Genomic DNA, 23,912 nt, shown 5'->3' on the forward strand with positions numbered 1-23,912 from the left:
ACCTGCCAGTCTTGGGTGGCCCCACACAGCATGGCTTAGTTTCATTGAGTTAGACAAGGCTGTGGTCCATGTGATCAGATTGGCCAGTTTTCTGTGATTATGGTTTCAGTGTGTCTACCCTCTGATGCCCTCTCACAACACCTACCATCTTACTTGAGTTTCTCTTACTTTGGACGTGGGGTATCTCTTCACGGCTGTTCCAGCAAAGCGCAGCAGCTTCTCCTTACCTTGGACGAAGTCGCCCCTCCTGACCTTGAACGAAGTCGCCCCTCCTGACCTTGAACGTGGAGTAGCTCTCTCAGCCCTCTTGTGCCTGCGCAGCCTCTGCTCCTTGGACATGGGTTTGCTTCTCTCGGCCGCCACCCCTGACCTCAGACGTTGGGTAGCTCCTCTCGGCTGCCGCCCCTGACCTCGGGCTTGGGAGAGCTCCTCAAAGAGTATAGGAGGGAAATAACACTGAGACTTAGGCTATTACAGAATTTCTGACGAGGAATTCACATTTCCCAGTAGCTTATGCAGCACTGTTTTGACATTACACCCAATCTTCTGCAAAGAGAGACATTGGATTGAAATTTTCCAGAGTATTTCTGTTAAAATCTCCAGAGTTCAGTACTTTTAAACAAATATTGTCCTTTCAGTTTTTTTGCACATTTCATAGGTAATTTCCCCTGTTCCATAATTTGTTATTTCAAGATACTGAGGCAAATAAGACTTCTAGAAATAAAGAACAAGAGAGGCACTGTTATGTACCAAGTATATGATAATTAATATCTACTTGAGTAGCTGAATCCAGTCTTTCCAAGAAGGCTGGTTTATTTGGTCTCTCAAAATAATTTTGAATTTTCTCCCAGCAGAGACATGGCTTTGTATTTGATTGAGGAAGCTGCACAATGCATTTAGCTAAGACCTAGGGTTAAACCTGCCTTTTAAGCTGGAGAGGATCAGATGGAGTCTTTATGGCCTACTCTGGCTGGACTGTTTTTACAGCAAATACTCAAAAGCATGCATTACTTCTCAAATATTAGGATCTGAAGCTGCTGGTTAGAAATACTTCTAAATGGATGCCAAAAACTGAAGTAAGGTCCATACATTTTAAGAATATAAGAAGAAAAGCTAGTAATTTTTCAAATAATTGTATTGCATGTGATAAAATGTCTTGTGAGAAAAGATTCTTGCAGAATTTCTGCTTCTCTCTGCATTTGGTTAAATGAAGTGAATCTATTTAACAAGAATGCATTTTTCAGAAAGAATAAGACATTTTTAACTTTTCAAAACAATTTTCATTTTTCTCTGTTAGTGAAAGGGCATATAAAAGCTCTAAATATTAGACATATTAGATGATGAATGAGGATTTATCTATAAAAAAAGGAAGAGTCATTTTATATATCTCAAAGCCTTTGTTTACATAACTTTAGATTTTTATTTCAGGATTATATAGGATTTGGGGAATCTGAAAAGGAGCTTGAAAGTTAGTCAGTTCAGAAACGCAAACAAGCACAACAATATTAACAATATAGCTAACCTTTGAGCACATACCATTTGCTGGGCCCTGTTTTAAGCTTTACATATGCAATCTTAATCAATCCTCAAAATAACCCTATGATGTAAATATTATTAACTTCATTTGACAGATAAGGGAACTGAGACACAAAATGTTTAACAAATCTACCTGAGGTCATGGAGCAAACAAGCACAAGAGTCAGTACAAAGGTTGAAGAAACACTTATAAAATTATCCCAGCCAGTTCTATCCATGGAAAGTGTATACAGCTGTTGAGAATGTGATTTGAAGGTGCCAGAAGGTCTACCTAAACACATCACCTTCAACAGTGTGCAACACTGCCTCAAATTCCCACCCGCAGAGAAAGTGCTTTGTGTGAAGACAATCCCTCCAAAAGGTTATAGTTTTTAAAAATATTACCTAAGAAGAATTGCCCATTAATGATAGCACAATAAGAATGACACATATTTTAGGGAGTTCCGGATGATAAAAGGAAAAAAAGAAAACAAAAGAGCTGTTGACAGTAAACACCATAACATATACTCTTGATCAACCTTGGCAAAATGGGAGGGGGGTTGTGTGAAGACAAAATTTATCCAATTTGACATTGGTTGAATATGGAGATTATCTATCTTAAAATGTCTTCTCTCTTTGGAGATACAAACATACTTGATAGTTAAAGCTTTACCATTTGCGATGGTAAAATTTGATTAGCAACAAAAATTATCTATACATAACGTATTTTCCTCACCACTTGCCTTTTGGAATAGAAATTCTTAAGTAAGGGTCCCACATATGGACCCCAATTAATACATTAAATTTCAAATACGTACAGGAGAATGCAAAGCACCCAAAGAGTTCATCAAATTCTCACAAGTACAGTTGGTTCTCCATATCTGTAGGTTCTACATTCATAGATCAACTACGGATCAAAAATATTTGAAGAAAAAAATTTTAGAAAGTTCCAAAAAGGCAAAACTTGACTTTGTTACCTGCCTGGAAACTGTTTCCATAATATTTATAGTGTATTAGATATTAGAAGTAATCTAGAGAAGATTTAAAGTACAGGGGAAGATGTGCACAGGTTATGTGTAAATACTATTCCATTTTGCATAGAGTATTTAAGCATCCATGGAGTTTGTTACTCTTGGTGGGGGTTAGGGAGCTGGAACCAATCTTCCCAAGGATAATTATGTATTCATATATGATTCATATCCCCCCAGATAGTTAAATCAACACAAGTCAACCTAGCCCAGCTACACTTCCTACATACCACCTGAAATTAGTGCCTGCTGGAGGTGGTCTTTAACAATGAAACGAATAGAAGATACAACTGTTTTGAATTATGTGAGCACTCAGGGCTACATTCAAGCTGATGATTTAGAAAGCAAAATATAGTGTGCAAATAGTACACAGGATAACATTACACATCCCTGATTTGTTAGAATTATCTTTCACCTTTTCACTGTGTTTTTGCAACAACGAATCCAACTCTTCAGGACTGAGGTTTTAAGTAAATAATATGCAACAGGGAAGTGAAACAGGTAGGTCAATAAAAATTCTTAGGAAAGGGTTAGGCGAGTCGAATGGGCAGTCAATTAATTAAAAATGCTTTTCAAAATGAACAAACTGCCCTGACTTTCTTGGTGAGCTATTATCAAGGTTCTTTTGAGTTCTTAGAGCATTTTCTTTACTCTGTTTAACAACAAACGTGGGCCAATTGCTCTGAGTTAATTGAAAAGGATTGTTTCCTAGTTGCCAAGAAACGGCGCTTTCTTACATTGTGCAGGCCATTATGTGCACAGATCAAGCTTCCTGATTTTTCTTTCAGGGTTTAAGAATATTGGCTGCTGTGATTTAGTCGTCCCTTGAGGAGAGGAGGCAAGTCAAGAAGGATTTCAGGGTGTTGTTCCATTTCAATTTACCAGGTAAGATTTGGATTTATTTGAAAGTGCTATCCTCTCCCATACTTAACTTTTCCTAAATCACTTAAATGCTTTTATGAGTGAATGAGTGAATATGAAATGATGATTTTACTTGGGATCGTTTTCAAGTAAAAGCATGCTAAAATGATTTTTCTTCCAGATAAAGGTTCTGAGGAAAAAGATTTTTTTAAGAGGTAGCCCTAATAATGGAGGTCTGTGAGACAGGCTCTAGAGTTCATTTCTCATTGATTTCCAAATAGTGGATACATGTAAATGGAGAAGTGAGTGTATTTAGGGTCGAAATTTCTAAAATAATTGTTATGAAAGCAAATATCATTATTTCTATTTGGAGAAAAGATTTCAAATCTGACTGTTTCCAGCTGAGACATGGACTTCATATTTGTGAACTTCAAAAGGAAGACTTGTTGATCTTATGTATCAAGTACATAACAAGTAACTTGGTTACTTGTCTCTCTTTTAAAACAAAATCTCTATCTTATCTGTTTTCTGTTGGCTATTTTCCTTATGAGTATGTCTTAAAGATGAAGACAAAATAGGGGTCCTTGTACTCATTGTGAGTACATGGACCAAATGTGATACAAACAAAAAATTCACTCTTATTTCTCAGGAAGGAAAATAGCATTTCTTGATTTAAAGTTAGCTGCTCCAGGCAATGTAACGCTTACCTTGGGTAATAATTTGGGGTAAGTGCTTGACAAGGACTCTGTATTGAGTTTGTTAGGCCAAATTACCTTCTCACTCTTAAAGAGTTCACACTTTCACAAGCCTGCAGGTTGAACTCTGCAACCCTGTGAGCTTAAACTTACAGCATCACACAGTTTACATAGACTATATGTTGAAAACAAGTTTTGTCAAATTTGCAGAGGATCCTAGCTGAGTGCTGTTATTGATTCTCTCTTTCAAAGTCATGCTTTGCCTCCTCTTCTCCATGGCTCTGGGTTTCCTAGGGATATATTTCTTTTACAAGGAAGATCATCATCATGGATACAAGTCAGGTCAAATGTTTGTTGTCTTATTAAGTAAGTTTCCTTTTGTTCAGAGTTTGAAGACACCTGAGGGTAAAGATGACCTGTGCAATAAGGACCCTCACTGATGCTGGAGAGAAAGCAATGCAGCATGTCTTTACCTGATAATATGATTTGGGTTTTCCAGCAGTGAACCAATACTCTGGTTAGGAAACTATTATGTGAAATAATATGAATCATTATCATGAAGTGATGATTGAATATGACATGCAAACCATCCATTTATTTTTAGCTTGTCAAATTGGAATCTCCTTTCTAGAATTCCTATACTTTTTAAAGTAAAACAATAAATCACAGTATTATCAGTTATCACCAATTCATTACACTGTATTTTTTAATTTATGTAGTTGTAAAATTAAGCAGCCCATTTAGATAACTGCGTGGCTATAGTTATGTACACTTGGTGTGACTTGGTACCATTTTTGAAACAGTGTACTTCTTCCCAGGTAAGATGTAAATTTAAATTTTTCATTCGAGCTTACATTCCTTTTTATCTTGTTAAAAAGTTCTCTTTGGCCTGAAAATATACTTTTGATATTATTAGTACTGTGGTGCTTAAAGTACCATAGTACTCTAAGCTATGTACTTCCCCAGTGGCTCAGCGGTGAAGAACCTGCCTGCAATGCAGGAGACAAGGTTTGATCCCTGGGTCAAGAAGATCCCCTGGAGGAAGGCAGAGCAACCCACTCCACTATTCTAGCCTGAAAAATCCCACGGACAGAGGAGCTTTGTGGTCTAAAGTACATGGGATCACAAAGAGTTGAACACAACTGAAGCAGCTAAGACATGGTGCTTAAAATATCTATGCTAGTAAAGTTTTTGCCTAGTCATTTTGTATTTATTGGAGCAGGGTGACAGGTGAACATGTGGAATGGGTGGAGTAGAGCAAAACTCAGACTGATACAATATCTGATAGGCAGATTTTTTTTCTCATCTAGCATACCATTTCTTCTCTGTCAGTATAACCAAATGATTGTGACACTAGTAAACTATTAAATATACTTAATAGTGTAACAATAAATCCTGTTTTTATTTGAGTGTTATTTTTTAAACTAAACAAATACTAACTGATACTGATTTGCTTCTTTGTGGATTAAGAATTTTACAAAAAGTATGATGTCCACCTAAGATGGGATGGGGATAAATCTATAAAATTTTTGTTCAACCTTAATTAAAGACAGACTGAATGGCACTGACAGTTTGTAGATCACAGTGGTTGAAATACCATAAGATGATAGACTTTAAAGGCCACTTATTGATTATTGAGTCTAATGACTTTGAACATTCATTTTGAGGAGTCCTGCTGCTGCTGCTGCTTAGTCGTTTCAGTCGTGTCCGACTCTGTGCGACCCCATAGACAGCAGCCCACCAGGCTCCTAGAGATTGCCAAAAAGCATTATAACAAGGAGCCTTCTGAAGGTAGGGGGAATACTCATCTGGTGGTGTAGGGAAAACAAACTGAACTCTCAATCTGCCCATGCTTTTCAAGTCTGTCTGCAAGAACACAGATAGCCTAAGAATATTTCACAAACCCTTTGTGGAAATCAAAATTCACTGTATTTTTAGTATCACACTGATCTACAATTCAAGAAACCCAGTCAAGTAGGAGAGTAATTTGACATATACAGTGCAATCAAGGTTTTTGACAGTCAATTCTTCTATTACAGGCACTCAGTATGTCTTTGATCATTCCAGAATCATTTCAGGGATCCTTACTAAGTAGCTTAGCAACTTTTTAACACCACCTATTTTAAATTATTTTTATAAAAATCTGGATTGTTTACTTTATGGTATAACTTTTAAAACAATTTCAAATGTTTCTAAAAACATTATTGTGCCTTTGATAATTTCCCCTACTCTTGTGATATGAAATTTACCAAATTTTAGAAATCACAATAATGTATAAAGGAATAAAGTACTTTCTTTCTCTCTTACCTAAAAATGGTCTGTAATATTAGAAGATTATTTGTCTGAATGGAGAAGATTATGCAAAATATTTTCATAATGTTAATGGTCCTATTGTTTATCTATACACAATGAGCACCAAAGTTTATCTTGCTGTGATAAGCCACAGGAGATATTCCTTTCTTTTATTCTTAATATAGTTTTTTAAACTGGCATTTTAAATTTCTCAGCTGCAGTGATGTGATTTTTGAATCACTCTTATAAACTCCTTTTTCCACGTTTGCTTATAAGTATTTCTAAAACCTGAGAATATTGTCTCTCTTCTTTCCTTCAGAGCAGTTGTTCTCAATTTGGCAATATCTGAAGATATTTTTTGGTTTCCCAAGAAAGGAGGTGTGGTATTACCTACATTTAGTGGATAGAGATCAGGGAAGCTGCTAAACATCTCATTACATACAGGACAATCCCTACTGCAAAGAAGTATCAGATTCCAAATGTCAATAATGCTGAGACTGAGAAACATGGCTTTTCAGGCTTCACAAATCTTATCCTGGCTAAATATATAATTATGGGTTAGAGTTGTTTTCTAAAATCTGAAATCTCATGTGCCTTCATTCCTTTTATTTATAATATTGGCCTCTAGGATCACACCTAATTTTTAATTGAACTTTTTGGAAACTGCTTATAATCTGCTAGTCTGCTTTTTGGAATCTGATTATTACAAAACAAATATGACAATGATCACATTATCTTTAAACTCATATCATATTACTAAATAGTGCTGTGTCCAAGTGACTTGTACAATATTTCCCTCGTTGTGAATGAGGGAATAAAGAATAAAGAAGACTCATTAAAGCAAGACAATAATATAATATCATCTGCTTAATTGTTGTGCTCCTGATTTCATGTCTGAAGTTACTTTTCAATAGCCATTCATTCATTCTGTAGATATTTACTGAGCACCTATCATGTTCCAGAAACACTTTTTGTTGAAAATTCAGTGGTAAATAAGATAAAAATCATATTTTTGCTGTGATTACATTCTAGTGGAAATCAGAAGATCGAAAATCTCCCTTTCTTCAACCATGTTGCAAAAGTCTGTTCATACATTTTTTTCATGTAAACCCTCTGTTTCTTTGGAATTGCCAAGAACCTTTTTACTAATTTTTGAATTTCACTTTCTGGCCGATGTCTCTATTTTCAACTTGCTTGATGTGCATCCTAGAGAAGACTGACTTTTGAAGTAAATTTTGAATGAAGGAAAATATAGTTTGATGAGTTGAAATAATGTTAGCAGGAGAAGTCAATATGGCATTTAGGAAAAAAAGACATAAAAGTAAGGATGGAAAGTTGTGAGTGGAAGGAAGCCAACTGTGCCTGAAATTTATTTTATTCGCTATGCCCAAAAAAAAGGGAAAAGGAAATAAAAGAAAGGGAAAAGAAAAGAAGAAAAAAGTTCCAGGGTAACTGTATCCCAGAGTAATTCATTTCCTTGTGAGGATATTTTTATCCCTGAGGAATTCTTCAGAATTTCTTACCAATGTCATAGTTTATTCCTTAGTAGCCACTGATGAAATTATTGGTTTCTTCTTTAGAGAGGGAATGAGAAGTATAAATGAAAAAAGGTATTAATAATTTTAATGATCTAATCTAGATATTTCTTTTTATTTTGTAGCTTCTTTCCTTTTCAAATGCTTTTTTTCTCGGTGTATGCATAGTTGTTTTCTTAGTACATATAGGAGTTAAAAGTTCTGCTAATATATTAATAAGTGAAAAAAGAGATTTGATACTCTAAAATTCTCACTTTTTAAACCTATCAATCAGTTTCAAGTAATCATTTAGCTTGTGAAGTTTCTGTTTACCAAAAGCTATGATTCTCATTTTCTTCCACTCGTCCATTTAAAAATAAACTGAGATCATACCCAAGTCAGAGATTATTAGTGTAAAAATTCCAAAGAAACAATATAAATGCGGCTACAAAAATGTTTCACAATTATGTGAGTATGTTTTCTAGAGTTTACTGAAAATGAGAGCAATTCGAATACTATGCCTTTACAATTGGTTTTCTAGCAATGAATTTGAAAAGAATATATTTTTAAAATTTTTATGTTAAAAGTCGTAGTGGTACTGACATTGATTAAAGCACTGAATTGGGCAAGAATCTAGACTGTCTCAATATAAACTCAGTAAAAACACTTATCTTATAGTGTCATTCAGAGAAGGCAATGGCACCCCACTCCAGTACTCTTGCCTGGAAAATCCCATGGGCGGAGGAGCCTGGTAGGCTGCAGTCCATGGGGTCTCGAAGAGTCAGACACGACTGAGCGGCTTCATTTTCACTTTTCACTTTCATGCATTGGAGAAGGAAATGGCAACTCACTCCAGTGTTCTTGCCTGGAGAATCCCAGGGACGGGGAAGCCTGGTGGGCTGCCGTCTATGGGGTCACACAGAGTCGGATACGACTGACGCGACTTAGCAGCAGCAGCAGCAGTAGCATAGTGTCATTATGGAAACTAAATGAGATATTACAGTTTAGTACTTATCAAAGAGAAATTAAGTGATAATATGATGTTCGCCTTTCTTTATAACTCCTAGACTATCATATTTCATAGAAAAGATTGTAAAGGGAACTTAAGGATCATCTAGTTTGTTACACATCTGATTCTTAAATTGCTTATGTTTCCCTGGTCACTAGCCTATGTTTTATTACTCTAATAAAATAAGAGTTACCTTCTGAGACAACAGACATTTATAAATATTAATATTGAAACATTGTCACTTTTATAGGTCAAGCAGCCCAATCAAAATTGGCAAAAATCATATGTTCCAACCTAATACATATAATATAAAAAGCAAATCTTTTTTCCCAAAATACAGTTTTCTATGATAAAGTCTGACTTAAAAATGCTAGAATGTAAATATAGTTTTATAAACTGCCTTTTAAAAAAATTATTAAAAGACACTACTAAAAATATAATTCAATCCTTAAGAACTTTGAGCCAGGACTGCCAGACTAGTCTGTGGGCCAAATTCAGCCTGTCCTGTGGTTTTGTGCAGCCTATGCGCTAAGAATTGTTTTTACATTTTTAAACAGTTGAAAAAAAATTCAAAGAAAGATAATACTTTGTGACATATGAAAATTAAATGAAATTCAAATTTCAGGGTCCATAAATAAAGTTTTCTTGGAACAACCCATGCTCACTCATTTACATATTGTCTTAGGCTGCTATTGTTCTGCAAAGACACAGTCGAATATTTGCAATATAGGTGTTATGGCTTAAAAAGCATCCAATATTTATTATCTGGCCCTTTACAGAAAAAAGTTAGATTATCCCTGTCTTAGAGTCCAGCTGCCTACATTCAAATTCCATTTTCACTCCTTGGCTCTGTGATTTAGATAAGTTATTTAATCTTTGTGAGCCTTGGTTTCCACATTTTAAAATAGCCATCCTTACAGCACTTACATCATAGGATAATTACTAGTACTTAGTACATCATAAGTATTCTCAAAATGTTAGTACATTATTAATATTCTTCCAGGTGAAAAACTATAAATGATTGAGGGGAAAAAAAAAACAAAACAAACAATCTATAGAAACTTGAAAAGCACAGATAGATGACAATTGTTGCATCACTGTATCAGATATATCTAATGTAGCCACAGAAATGATTTTAATATTTACATCTCACTCATACCACATGGACCATTTCAAGTTAAAAATATTTTAAGTTTCTAAATTTGCAAATGCTAAGCTGCAAAGTAGGGGCTGTTTTCTCCCTGGGACAATGAACATCTGCTGAAACAATTTGTCCAACAGAACATTTGCCTCTGCTGGCCTTTTTTTTTTTTTAAGAAATGGAAAAAGGATCATTGTTTAACTTAAATCCTTCTCAGCTTCTAGACCAAGAAACAATTTCTCTCAGGACTAGATGTTTCTAGGATTTGGAAAAGTAAAGGGGCCTCAGTTTCCCCATCCCCTCATTTTCAAGTAAGGGTAAGCAGAATTTTACTTAGAGTACCATATTCATGCTTCCTTCTTGTTTAAAAGACCACAGGCTTTTCTAGATGATTTAAGATTTCTGTAGTGGATTGAGCTCCACAGTACTTTCTAAGTCTGAGAGAGACTCAGGGGTGGGGTAGTGGTTATCACACAGCAGAAAAGAGGTCAAGCTTTAAATGAGAAAGATTTTTAAGAAGTAGCTCAGATCTATTACTTTCCATATGCACAGTTAGAGAGGTCTGAAAGAAAGATGATCCAAAATCTTGAAAATAAATAAAATGCTCCCAAAGCTAAAATCCAATAGCATCCTAGAGATAATGGATGGTTAGGTAGAACTGCTGATAAACTTCAGGTCTAAGGTGTAACAGTCAGTTTACCTCTCCAGCTTCTCTGCATTTGCTCAGCTTTATAACGCATACTTAAGAAGGCAGTGAACAATAACTATTAGAGTTCTCTAGGTAAACCAGGTTGAATTATAGATGCTTCTTTTGTTACTCACTTTTAAGTAGAGCTTCTGGTCCTTGGAGATTACACCAAGAGTAATGAGTCATCTGAAATGAGGAAGGGAAAGTGTCAAATTTCACATTGATTCATAAGAGTAAGCATGAAAAGTTGTTCACAGTATTTCAATGGGGGCAGGGAGACACAGAGGGAGTCCAGAGAATCAAATACTTGAGCACTGAAGAGTTTCTATTTGCTATAAAAGATTGAGGAGCCTCGCTGTTTTCAAATCGAGGACTCTATCATATATAAATTATTCTTGAATTTTTAAAAAATTTATTGTGATATAGTTGATTTACAATGTTCTGTTAATTTTTGCTGTACAGCAAAGTAATTCAGTTTTATATATATGTGTGTGTGTGTGTGTGTGTGTGTGTGCGTACGTGTATGTGCATGCGTGCTCAGTCACTTCAGTCATGTCCAATTCTTTGTCACCCTATGGACCGTAGCCCACCAAGCTGCTCTGTCCATGGGATTCTCCAGACACGGATACTAGCGTGGGTTGCCAGGCCCTCCTCCAGGGGATCTTCCTGATCCAGGGATTGAATCTGTGTCTCCTGATTCAGTAGGCAGGTTCTTTACCACTAGTGCCACCTGGAAAGCCTATATACATGTATGTACATGTATGTTCTCCATCATATTCTTTTCCATTATGGTTTATTGTAGGATATCGAATATAGTTTCCTACTCCTGATTTTTTATTGTTTCCTAATTATTATGTTTGTTTATAAAATGGTCAAGTATGTAATGAAAAAGAAGATTTTTTAGCTACCACGTCAAAAATATTTTGTCACGTGCTATGTATTTTGCCAACCAGTTAAAATCTTTAGCAGTCTTTGGTACAAAGCCTTAAGATGACTGTGGGATGGGGGGAGATTTTCCTCTGTTAGAATCTTTTGGATGATAGTCAAACACTTCTGTAATTTCCTTCACCATTTTTAGCTCCTTTTGTCATCATTTATTTCAAGCATGCCTCTGGAATGTCAAGAAAATGCCAGATATTATTTTGAATGTTGTATTTTAATATTATATTAGGCTAAACTTGTTCCTAGAGACTTCAGAAATAAAGGTAGAGTGCTTCTTTCTTATCTTTTAGCAAAATGGAAAACTTAAATTAAGACCCCATGGAGCTTTTGGTCAGTCTCCTACCCGTGAAAGTAGATTAGAAAGGAATTTTTAATCCTCTGGCAGTAACAGACATACTTTGTGGGAGGGGGAGGAGGAGGAGGAATTGAGTAGAAGGAAAACCAGAAGCTAGGCTTGTCACTTAAGTTATCAAATGATCCAAATATTTGGTCCAAAGCCGATGACTTCACTGGAGTTACTCTACTCTGAATACTGGCGTTTGAGTACTCCTCAGTTAAACCTTTTAGAATAATGATTCGGCAATACTTTGGAAATGGTTGTCAGTTGAGTACGTCTACAATTAGAAATGCTATCATTTTTGGATGCTCTGACTCCCTGATACAAGTACGTGAGGTTTGCTGTGCAGGCACCAACAGGGAAAGAATGGTAGAGCATCTAGTCCATACTAAAATCATTCAAAATAGATGGTCCTTCAATCGAAGGTTTCTGAGGGATTTGTTATGTATGACTAGGCTCATAACAGTAAAAGAGGCTTGCTTGTCTTTCTGATCAAGACTTGCTTGCCTTTCTTGATTCTGATCAAGAATCACTGCAATATCAAATGAATGGTGAATTCTTTCCTAAGAGGCTTATGAGTAATTCAGGTCCCTACCAGCATTCCAAGAACAAGATTCTTTTTGGTTACCAAGATTGTAAGTGGGATTTTGACCCAAAGCGTTAAAATCAAAGCACATATGCTGTGTCTCACTTGATCTGTGGACCACTTCCCTTTTCATTCCTCTGGATTTTTTTCCCTATCTTTATTATATCAAGAAACAATAAGTATTTTTAGCAGGCTCACCTGAATTAACATTTTATAGGGCTAACATATTTGAACTAACAACCACACACACAAAAATAATTTACAGGGAAAACTCTTCCTGCTTGGTATTTTCTAGCTCCTATCCCATTATTTTTAGCTTTGTGACCTTGGGCAAGTCATTTAAATTCTCTGGATCTTAGTTTCCTCTTCTGTGTAAAATAAGAACATGAACCTAGATGACTGAAAGAGTCTCTTTTAGCTACAACAGTCTATAAGCCAATCTTTAAGCAAAACTGTGACCTTTATCATGAAGAAAGGACAGTGGGAGGGAAACGCGAGAGGAATTTTCTCTCATTTCTCCCACTCCCACAAATGCTGCAAATGGCTGATGATGGAGACTCAAAACTTTACTAGGTATGTTAATCATCTGGGTAAAGTGTGTACAAATCTTTTGAAGCTGAAGGGGTGAGAGAGTTTAAGCTACAATCTTTTATTATTCTCATTTTTGACTGACTTCAAGACTTGAAACCTGTTGTATTTTAGAATACGGAATAACATAGCAGGTGTTAATTTCTTGGGAAATAATGGCTAATTGAAAATAATAGTTAACATTAATATTGACATCTTCTTTCTAATTAGTAAAATAAAACTTTTCATTATCCTCCCATTTTTCTTTGTGATAAACGTGGTTACTCCTACAAATGCCCAATATTTCTTTCATTAGAAAGAAGGGATTTCCTTTGCTGAAATTTTCCCAAAAAGTCCAGAATACTTATACTCTAGGGAAAAAATATTGCTAAAAATTTACTTTTAATGATTTCATTCCATACATGCAAATAGACTCTTATAGAGTCTAACTCTTTATCTACAGCATTAAGGGTCTGAGAGGAGGAGAATATGTTATTAGTGAACCATCTATTACTCTTCTTGAGATTTCTTCAAATGGCAGAGAGAACTAAAACTATGAGAAAACTACTGGAGAGGTCTAATTATAATAATAAAACATCCAATTTTGGTTAGACAATGTAATTAACAGACTGGGGAAAGGAGCTAAAATAAAAGGACTAGTTATGTTTCATTTCCTGAATTGTTATTTCCAAAAACAGAGACATTTTGTTCACTTCTCATTTTGTGGAGCTATTGCAAAAATGTTCTGCCACTATACATCTACATCTTAAGAGATAGTGACTCTTACTTAAAAGTTGTATGTGGAAAGTCTATGGCCAAAGTAGACTTGTTTCATGTGAAAGATCTAGGAACATATCTTTTCTATAAGATGATGTTAGGAACCAGCCTTGGTGACAAGCTAAATCTTTCAAAGATAAAAAAGTAACTTCATTTTAACTATCTCTGGTTAGTATGTCAGGCTAATTAAGGTTAGGCTAGCTCGGTGATACACTGACCATAACTAACCACTGCACATGACTGCATGGAAAGATAACACAGATAACAGTGACCAACTACAATGCTTATGTTTGTACTTTTCTTTCACTGCTGAAAAAGTAAATAAATTTAATTTAAAATTTTCCACAGAATCTAAAAAACTTGATTTACTAAAAGTTTTTAAATTGATCCATTATCATAGAACCAAAATAGTGTAGTTTTATACCTTTTATTGGTACAATATACAACTCAGAAGACCAAACACCTGCAACTTACAACTTTAAAAAACCTTCATTTTACAGTTTCTTTTCCTGGTGTATTCTATTAGATCCTCTTTAAAAAATTAAAAGTACTGTGCTACACATTGCGGTGATCTCAACAGGAGGAGAAAACAATTATTTTTCAACAGAGTTCCTGGTGCTAACAACAGAGACCGCCAGTAATTTGCTAGTATAATCATGTCTCCATGCAAATCATGAATGAAGGACATGATTTTTAAAAAATAACTCCTGAGGATAATTTGCAGGTACATAATTTAACTTCTAAATTGCTCTGTTTCAAGGATGCCTCTACAGAGAATAGTTGAAACAATAAGAAAATAAACTTTAAATGTTATATAAGACATTCAATGTATTTTCCTTCAAAATATATTTCACTGACTTAACAGATATTCCAGGTAGGAAAGCACTGGTTTTATACTGGAATTTAGACATTTTCATTAGTTCAGAAGTCTTCATTAAGAAAAACCTGTGTCTTATTGAAGCACTGAGTCATAAGATTAAAAATGGTCCAATATTATTTTCTATTCCAGACAATATTATCTTTTGTGTTCCCAACGCTCAACTCATCCACCTAACTGGTACATCACACATGTGAAATAGGTTCTTTAGTACTCTGAACCATTAGCCATGTGTCCAAGATAACTTATGTTCACAAATAGAGAAATACTCACATTTTTGCATAGAAATGAAAAATGAGGAAATTCAGCAGTTAGATTTATGAATAGATAATTTAAAAGATTCTCATTTAGCTATTTATACATGTATCAGCAGCATGGAGGTCCTGGTCACTCCCTTCACTCAGAGTAGCCTACAATAGTTGACTGGAAATGGCACTGCTTCTGCCCCTACCCTGGGTCTCACATATAGTGTGAAACATAATTTTCTTGGGGTTTTTCTGCTGCTACCCCGCCTGCTACCCTACTTCCCAATAGATGTGGTAAAGGTCAGGGGGTTCATCCTCCCCACTTTACTCTTTCAGTTCCTACTACTGCTGAATTATCTCTTTCACATCCTTCCTCTTCTATCCATTCTGCATCAGTTCAGTTCAGTTTAGTCACTCAGTCATGTCCAACAATTTGCAACCCCATGGACTGCAGCACACCAGGCCTCCCTGTCCAACACCAACTCCCGGAGTTTACTCAAACTCATGTCCATTGAGCTGGTGATGCTATCCAACCATCTCATCCTCTGTCATCCCCTTCTCCTCTCGTCTTCAACTGTTCCCAGCATCAGGGTCTTTTCCAATGAGTCAGCTCTTCGTATCAGGTGGCCAAAGTATTGGAGTTTCAGCTTCAACATCAGTCCTTCGAATGAACACGCAGGACTGATCTCCTTTAGGATGGAAGGGTTGGATCTCCTTGCAGGTCCAAGGGACTCTCAAGAGTCTTCTCCAACACCACAGTTCAAAAGCATCAATTCTTTGGTGCTCAGCTTTCTTTATAGTCCAACTCTCACATCCATACATGACTACTGGAAAAACCATAGCCTTGACTAGATGAACCTTTGTTGGCAAAGTAATGTCTCTGCTTTTGAATATGCTGTCTAGGTTGGTCATAACTTCCTTCCAAGGAGTAAGCATCTTTTTATTTTATGGCTGCAATCACCATCTGCAGTGATTTTGGAGCCCAGAAAAAATAAAATCAGCCACTGTTTCCACCATTTCTCCATCTATTTAACATGAAGTGATGGGACCAGATGCCATGATTTTAGTTTTCTGAATGTTGAGCTTTAAGCCAACTTTTTCACTCTCCACTTTCACTTTCATCAAGAGGCTCTTTAGTTCTTCTTTGCTTTCTGCCATAAGGGTGGTGTAATCTGCATATCTGAGGTTATTGATATTTCTCCCAGCAATCTTGATTCCAGCTCGTGCTTAATTCAGCCCAGCGTTTCTCATAATGTACTCTGCATATAAGTTAAATAAGCGGGGTGACAATATACAGCCTTGATGTACTCCTTGTCCTATTTGGAACCAGTCTGTTGTTCCATGTCCAGTTCTAACTGTCGCTTCCTGACCATCCATTCTGCACAAATGCAAATATAAAACACAAGTGTATTCATGTATTTCCCTGAAACACAATCACACCAGGCAGTTGGGTTAAATATTTGGGTGTGCATCTTGGGATGCAAGAGCATTGTATCACAGCACAGCATGGCACATACTATGAAAGTGAATATCAGATGTCTCTGTCCATTGGCAGTACTTGCTACTAGGCAGGACCTGTGCTTAGGATCTAGCCCCTGATGTCTTGCAGGGCCATCTCCCCTACCTCCTGTTATTCTTCACTGCTTTTCCTGGTCTTGGAACACTTGATTCATCCACCTCTGGCTGAAGCAAAACATTCTTCTTCATGATGCAGGCAATGTCTTCTTTGTCCACTTTTTAGTTCATTTAGACAAGCTCCAAATGCAGATCAAAGATGGTTCACTAAAATGTTTTTGCTAAATAAGACATTTTTTTTTCCATGAGAAATTCCGTTATCTGCTCTTGAGCTGCCCACCTGTCCCCCCACCCACACACACAGACAGGTTTTTTTTTTTCAGCATACTCACATCTTGAAGGCCATTCAAGGCCATTCACCCTGCTTAATACCAGCAGGATATTAAGTTTTTGAAGAGTCCTAGGGAAGAGACCTAGGATACATTCCCATGTTCTCCCTATTCCCTCCTGACCATAACCAAACCCCAAGCCCTGTTAATTCTGCTGGAAACATCTCTCTTCCTTCTTGGTGTGTTAGTCACTAAGTCATGTCCGACTCTTTGTAACCCCACAGACTGTAGCCCCCCAGGTTCCTCTATCCATACGATTTCCCAGGCAACAATACTGGAGTGGGTTGCCATTTCCTTCCCCAGGGGTCTTACCAACCCAGGGATCGAACTTGGGTCTCCTGCAATAAAGGTAGATTCTTTACCATCTGAGCCACCAGGGAACCCCTCTCTTCCTTCTACTGTTACCCTAGTACAAACCACCACTGTCTTTTCACCAGTGTTAGTTAAACAGCCTCCTAATCTATTGTTGGAAGGAAAAAAACATGCTCTACCAACTTATGTCCAAGTGGTTAGGGGCCTGAAAATTAATTGATGACAGACGGATTGACAGAAGAAAAGTTAATTTTCACATGCAAGTGAGAATACCTCATAAGAAGTGACTCCCCAAACATCTAGGAGTAAGGGTTTGTATACAGTTTTAATGAAGAGGGGTGGGGGAGATAAGGGATTCAAAAGATGGAAGGTTCTGATGAGGTTTGTGCATAAAATTTTCTGGAATGCCCCAGTGCCCAAGGCCAGCCACCTCTCTGACTAGAGACTTCCCCAGAGACTGGGTTTGTGGCAGCTGGCTCCCATAAGGCACTGCTTTAGTCAGATAAGGGAAGTTCTGATAAGATTACTTTCTGCAGATGTTTTCATTTTGAAGTAATCGACATTCCCTCTTGGTGGGTTGATGATCCCTATACTATCTCCCCACAATCACTCTTGTTTCCACAAATCTGTTCACATTGCAGACAGAATGATATTTCTAAAACACCTGATCACGACACTTGCTTTCTTAAAAACACTTCTGTAACTTTTCACTGCCAAGGATTATGATTTATAATCCTAGATTTCCCACTTGCCTGCTAAAGCTTAAAGAACCAAAGAATAAAATTGTATAAATCTAGCCTACATTTTGATTTACATAGCAAGAAAGGTAAGGCAAGGTAGGTAAATTATGATATATTAAAAAAAAAATAGTCTTTTGTGCCATGCCACGTTTTGAATCTATGTCTTTCATATTTTACTTCTAAAATTCATACTTGGGGCAGTGTTCCAGGTACCAGATTTTTTCTCTTCAGTTTTAATTAACACTTCATTCCTTTAGGGCCTTACTGAAACGCATGGCTAAGTAAGTTCATAATAAGCTTATTCTTATTAGTGTTAATAAGTTAATGTACTATGCATTTCCACATACAGCATTTCTATTTTAATAAAGTTATTCGTGACTTATTCCACAGGATGACCTATAAAAAGGCATTTCAGACCTTGAAGCAATAAACTGAGGGGAAAATGTAAGCAAATGGGCTTTGAACACCTCTTAAACCCAAGGTTCTTGCCCTGCCTGTGAATAGAACTGACCCTGAAGGGAAGAATTCTATTGCCTTTGTATAATCTGCATTCCTCAGGACAGGGTTTCATGCTGCTGTATATTCCTCTATTATGTAGCACAACCTCGGTGTACCAACAGGGATATTTTGCCATCCAGCTGTGATTCCCACATACTTGAACTGTCCATATGCTTTTTAAATAGCTTTATTCAGATATAATTTACATGCTACAAAATTCACCCTTATTTGAAGGGTAGAGTTGAGTGAGTTTTAGTATATTTTCAGAACTGTGCAACTGTTACCACTATCTAATTTTCAAACATTCTCATCATCCTCAAAAGAACCCCCAAAAGAACTATCAGTAGTCATTCCCTGTCCCCACTCCCTCTACCCCAACCCAGCACTAAGTAACAAATCATCTATTTTCTGATTCTATAGATTTGCTTATTCTGACCTTTTTGTACAAATGGAATCATACAACATGTGACCTTTTGTGAGTGGTATCCTTCACCTAAGCATAATGTTTCCAAGCTTCCTTCATGTTGTAGCATATATCAGTACTTCATTCCTTTTTGTCGCCAAATAATATTCCATTGCACGAATGTGCCACCATTGTTTATCCATAAACGAGTTCATGGATATTTGGGTTGTTTCCACTTTTTGTCTATTGTGGATATTGCTGCTATGAACATTAGTACACATGTTGATGCAAACATATGTTTTCAATTCTCTTGCTTGTGTACCTTGTTGTAGAATTATTGGTATGGTAATTCTACATTTAACTTTTTGAGAAAAGGCCAAACTGTTTCCAAAGTGGCTACACCAGTTTATATTCCCATCAGCAAGGTATGAGTATTCTGATTTCTCCACACCTTTGAAAGTGAAAGTGAAGTCGCTCAGCCATGTCCGACTCTTTGCGACCCCATGGACTGTAGCCCACCAGGCTCCCCCGTCCCTGGGATTCTCCAGGCAAGAACACTGGAGTGGGTTGCCATTTCCTTCTCCAATGCATGAAAGTGAAAAGTGAAAATGAAGCCACTCAGTCGTGTCTGACTCTTCGAGACCCCATGGACTGCAGCCTACCAGGCTCCTCCGCCCATGGGATTTTCCAGGCAAGAGTACTGGAGTGGGGTGCCATTGCCTTCTCCAGGAGATCTTCCCAACCCAGGGACTGAACCTGGGTCTCCCGCGTTGCCGGCAGACACTTTACCATCTGAGCCACCGGGGAAGCCTCCACACCTTTGCCAACCCTCATTACCGCCATCCTAGTGGGAGTGAAGCAGCATCTCATTATGGCTTTGACTTGCCTTTCCCTAACAACTAATGATGTTGATCATCTTTACATGTGCTTACTGGCCATTTGTATATCTTCCTTGGAAAAATGTCTATTCACATCCATTGCCCATTTTTATTGTTGTTTTTTCTAATTATTAAGTTATAAGATTTATTTATAACCCTAACCCTAACTTTCAGATACATGATTTACAATATAGTCTCCCATTTTGTGAGTTATCTCTTCCCCCTTTTTTTTTTTTTTTTGGTCAATTTCTTTTGAAGTAGAAAATTTTTTAATTTTGAGAAAGTCTGGTTTTTCTGTTTTGTTTTTCTTGCTTATTCCTTTGGAGTCATATCCAAGAAAATATTGCCTAAGCTACAGTCACAAAGGTTTGCTTTCACGTTTTTTTCCCTAATAGTTTAATAATTTTAGCTCTTAAGGTCTAAGATTAAATTAACTTTTGATTAAGTTTTGTATATGGTGTAAAGCGGGTATCTAACTTCATTCTGTTTCATGTGGGTATCCAGTTATCCCAACACACTTTTTTGAAACTGCATATGCTTTTAAACCATGCACTGGGAAGCTGTTAAGTTAGCAGGTATGTTAGCTATCTGTTACTGAGTAACCTAGTAAGCAAATTCAACTCTGAGAGACTTTAGGTATCAGCGCTTGGTTCTGTAGATTTGTATATACTGTGTCTCTTCTCGATTTTGAATATTTTATGACTTTTGTTCCGTTGAGTACCTCAGATGTTTGGATGCATTTCTCTTCCCCAAAGTAAATATATAACTTAATGTATATAAGGTTATTATGGGTGGGAGCTGCCACAAGTAATTATTCTTGACCTACATTATGTCAGCAATTCATCCATTTATTTCCTCCAGAAAAACGTATTGAGTGTCTACTATGTGGTTATGGATATAATGCTGAGCTTACAGTAATAAACAAAAAATACATTCTAGAGAGAAGCAGCAATAACAAAAACAAAATGCCCAGAAGTAAATGTATAATATGTGAAGTATTAATGTTGATATATATTAAGAAAAAAAAATGAAAGCCAGAGGAAGAGAGTAGAGAGTAAGGCAGAAAGAGTGAGCAATCTCTTTGGTTAAGGCAATATTTAGCCAGAAACTGGAAGTCTCCAGGGAACTATCAATGCAGATGTGCTAAGGTAGAGTGTTCCATGCAGCAGGAGAAGCAAGTGAGTGACCTGAGATGGGATATGCTTGAAGTGAAGTGACTCAGTGTCCGACTCTGTGTGACCCCAGAGACAGCAGCCCACCAGGCTGGGATTCTCCAGGGAAGAACGCTGGAGTGGGTTTGCCATTTCCTACTCCAATGCATGAAAGTGAAAAGTGAAAGTGAAGTCGCTCAGTTGTGTCCGACTCTTAGCGACCCCATGGACTGCAGCCTACCAGGCTCCTCCATCCATGGGATTTTCCAGGCAAGACTACTGGAGTGGGTTGCCACTGCCTTCTCCAGAAGTGAAGTGAAGTGAAGTGAAATTCACTCAGTCATGTTTGACTCTGAGACTCCATGGACTAAATAGTCCATAGAATTCTCAAGGCCAGAATACTGGAGTGGGTAGCCTTTCCCTTCTCCAGGAGATCTTCCCAACCCAGGGATCAAACCCAGGTCTCCCACATTGCAGGTGGATTCTTTACTAGTTGAGAAGCCTGGAACTGAGTTCAAATTTTCTCCCTCCCTCTGTAATTCCAATGCCAAGATAATTTCTATATACATCCCTATTTCAATACAGTTTCTTTTCTAAAAACATTTTTCCATAATTGATTATATATTGTACCATATCTAAGAAGATTCTGTTTGGATGTTTCAAAACTAGATAAATTTAAAACTAAGACAAAAACAACAAAACACTCCCAAACTTTTCCTATATTACATTTCACATCCGATGAAGCCCAGTTTCTAATATTGCAACTTCAATCCAATTGAGCAAACATAACTGAATGCCTTGGTGATGTTTCCTAAATTGTAATTTATGGACCATATTTATGGCTCAGAACTTTCAACAGGGACTTGGCAATGGTTTGAGTGATTAAAGACAGTTAGTCAGGCCTCGGTAGTTTATAACTATGCTTGTATGCTTGTGTTCTGACAATACGGAATGTAGTGAATGTCACCACAGTGACTGAATTCCAAGGAGCTGTATGTTGAGGAAAATGGGTGGCTTATGAACAGCCTACGTTGAGCATCATAGGCTATGCCACACCGGGTGTGTATCATGAGCTCAATTTGTCATCTATGCCACATATGGCTGTGCTAATTTAATGACTCACTGGAGTTAATGTTAGCAAATCATTGTTGCCTATATGCTATGTTCCCACTGAATAACAATAACCAAAGAGAACTTATATTTGCTATGAAATTTTCAATGCACAATGTCAATGTCTATAAAGTTATAGACATTGTTAATACTTTTCTTTAAAAGTCATATTTTTGACAGTAATGCCCTGAAAATCAATGGCCCAACATTTCTCTATTCCCTCTTACCATGTTTGTGATTTCTGTTTTGGGTTACTTGAGGCAGTTGGCAAACCTTAAGTGGCCTGGATATGTGAAAGTAAGGTGTTTTGATATTTTCAATATTTAAACTTGGAACATTCCAGAATGCCCTAAATTAAAATGCAATTATGAGATGCCTTTTTGCCTTTTCACCAAATATATTCATTCCTACAGTGTTAGCCACTCATCATGTCCAACTCTTTGTGATCCCATGAACTGTAGCCCACCAGGCTCCTCTATCTATGGGATTTCCCAGGCAAAAATACTGGAGTGGGTTGCCATTCCCTTATCCAGGAGATATTCCCTACCCAGGATCAAACCCAGGAGACCTGCACTGCAGGTGGATTCTTTACCATCTGAACCACCAGGGAAGCCCTTATTCATTCCTACCCACCACCTAAAATAATCCTTCCTTCCCTCAAACTCACATTAAAACACTTTCCTCTTGCCTAGCACTTCTTTTGCCTTATTTTCCTCACTGGGTTATACATCTGCTGAATGCCAACACCTAAGAGCATATCCTTGGGCTGGAGGGTTCTCAGTAAATATTTACTGATGAATTATTATTATGGCCTGGAAGTACAAGGGAGATAAATATCAGAATGATCCCATGGGGTTCAGTTTTGTTTGGCTTCTTAGTTTTGTTTCTTTAATTCAAAAAGCTTTGGTTAAAAAAAAAAAAAAAGAAAAGAAGTGGGAAGAAAAGTTTAAAGTATGTTATTTCTTTAGGGATTTCTTTTTTCCTTTGGTTTTACCTGCCCTATGGTTACAAACAGAATTCACCTTAAAAACAAAACAAATATTGTATTGAGTCCTAATGGTTATTTCCTTTGAATGTGGCTGGAATGGTAGTCTTGAAAGGGTGTTACCAGATTACATATTTGCCAAGAAAGGAAGGTGGAGCTGTGTGGGAATGAAGCTTTGTTTAGTCAGGCTGTATAATGTTTTGCTGAGACATGTTGGGAAAAGCAATCCAAAGTAATGTGGACTCACTATGAAATCAGTCTGAAGCATACCTTATAAAACTTAGAGATTGTTTTGTTATCCTCTTGGAAATTCACATACCAGAAATGTTAAGGAAAATTAACTCATACACACACACACACACACACACACACACACACTCACAAACAGTCCCTTTGTGTGGGACTTGAAACATTTGTGGGACTTGAAAAACAGTACACGTAAAGGCCACATATAAAAACATTAATATAAAACATGGTTCAATTCAGTTCAATTCAGTCGCTCAGTCGTGTCCGACTCTTTGCAACCCCATGAATTGCAGCATGTTAGGCCTCCAAGTCCATCACCAACTCCTGGAGTTCACTCAAACTCACGTCCATTGAGTCGGTGATGTCATCCAGCCATCTCATCCTCTGTCGTCCTCTTCTCCTCCTGCCCCCAATCCCTCCCAGCATCAGAGTCTTTTCCAATGAGTCAGTTCTTCGCATGAGGTGGCCAAAGTACTGGAGTTTCAGCTTTAGCATCATTCCTTCCAAAGAACACCTAGGACTGATCTCCTTCAGAATGGACTGGTTGGATCTCCTTGCAGTCCAAGGGACTCTCAAGAGTCTTCTCCAACAACACAGTTCAAAAGCATCAA

The 23,912-nt window shown here is 37.1% G+C and overlaps 1 protein-coding gene across 8 annotated transcripts in view; it reads left to right on the forward strand.

Annotated features, from left to right (window-relative positions):
* Positions 1-2,916: 2,916 nt before the first annotated feature.
* Positions 2,917-23,912, forward strand: part of ITPRID2 (ITPR interacting domain containing 2) — a 97,045-nt gene continuing 76,049 nt past the window's right edge. For 5 of the 8 annotated variants that reach the window (XM_086361268.1, XM_086361288.1, XM_086361314.1 and 2 more), the window contains exons 1-2: positions 2,917-3,044; positions 3,332-3,428. The gene's annotated coding sequence lies outside the window, so the exon portion shown is untranslated. Of the gene's footprint in view, positions 3,045-3,129; positions 3,147-3,331; positions 3,429-23,912 lie in introns of those variants that run through there. The other 3 variants (XM_086361244.1, XM_086361227.1, XM_086361234.1) reach the window with 2 other exon arrangements.

Source organism: Bos grunniens, chromosome 2 (assembly GCF_055505025.1).
Source record: "Bos grunniens cultivar Pamir isolate PY7600 chromosome 2, Bosgru_T2T1.0, whole genome shotgun sequence".
NCBI lineage: Eukaryota > Metazoa > Chordata > Mammalia > Artiodactyla > Bovidae > Bos > Bos grunniens.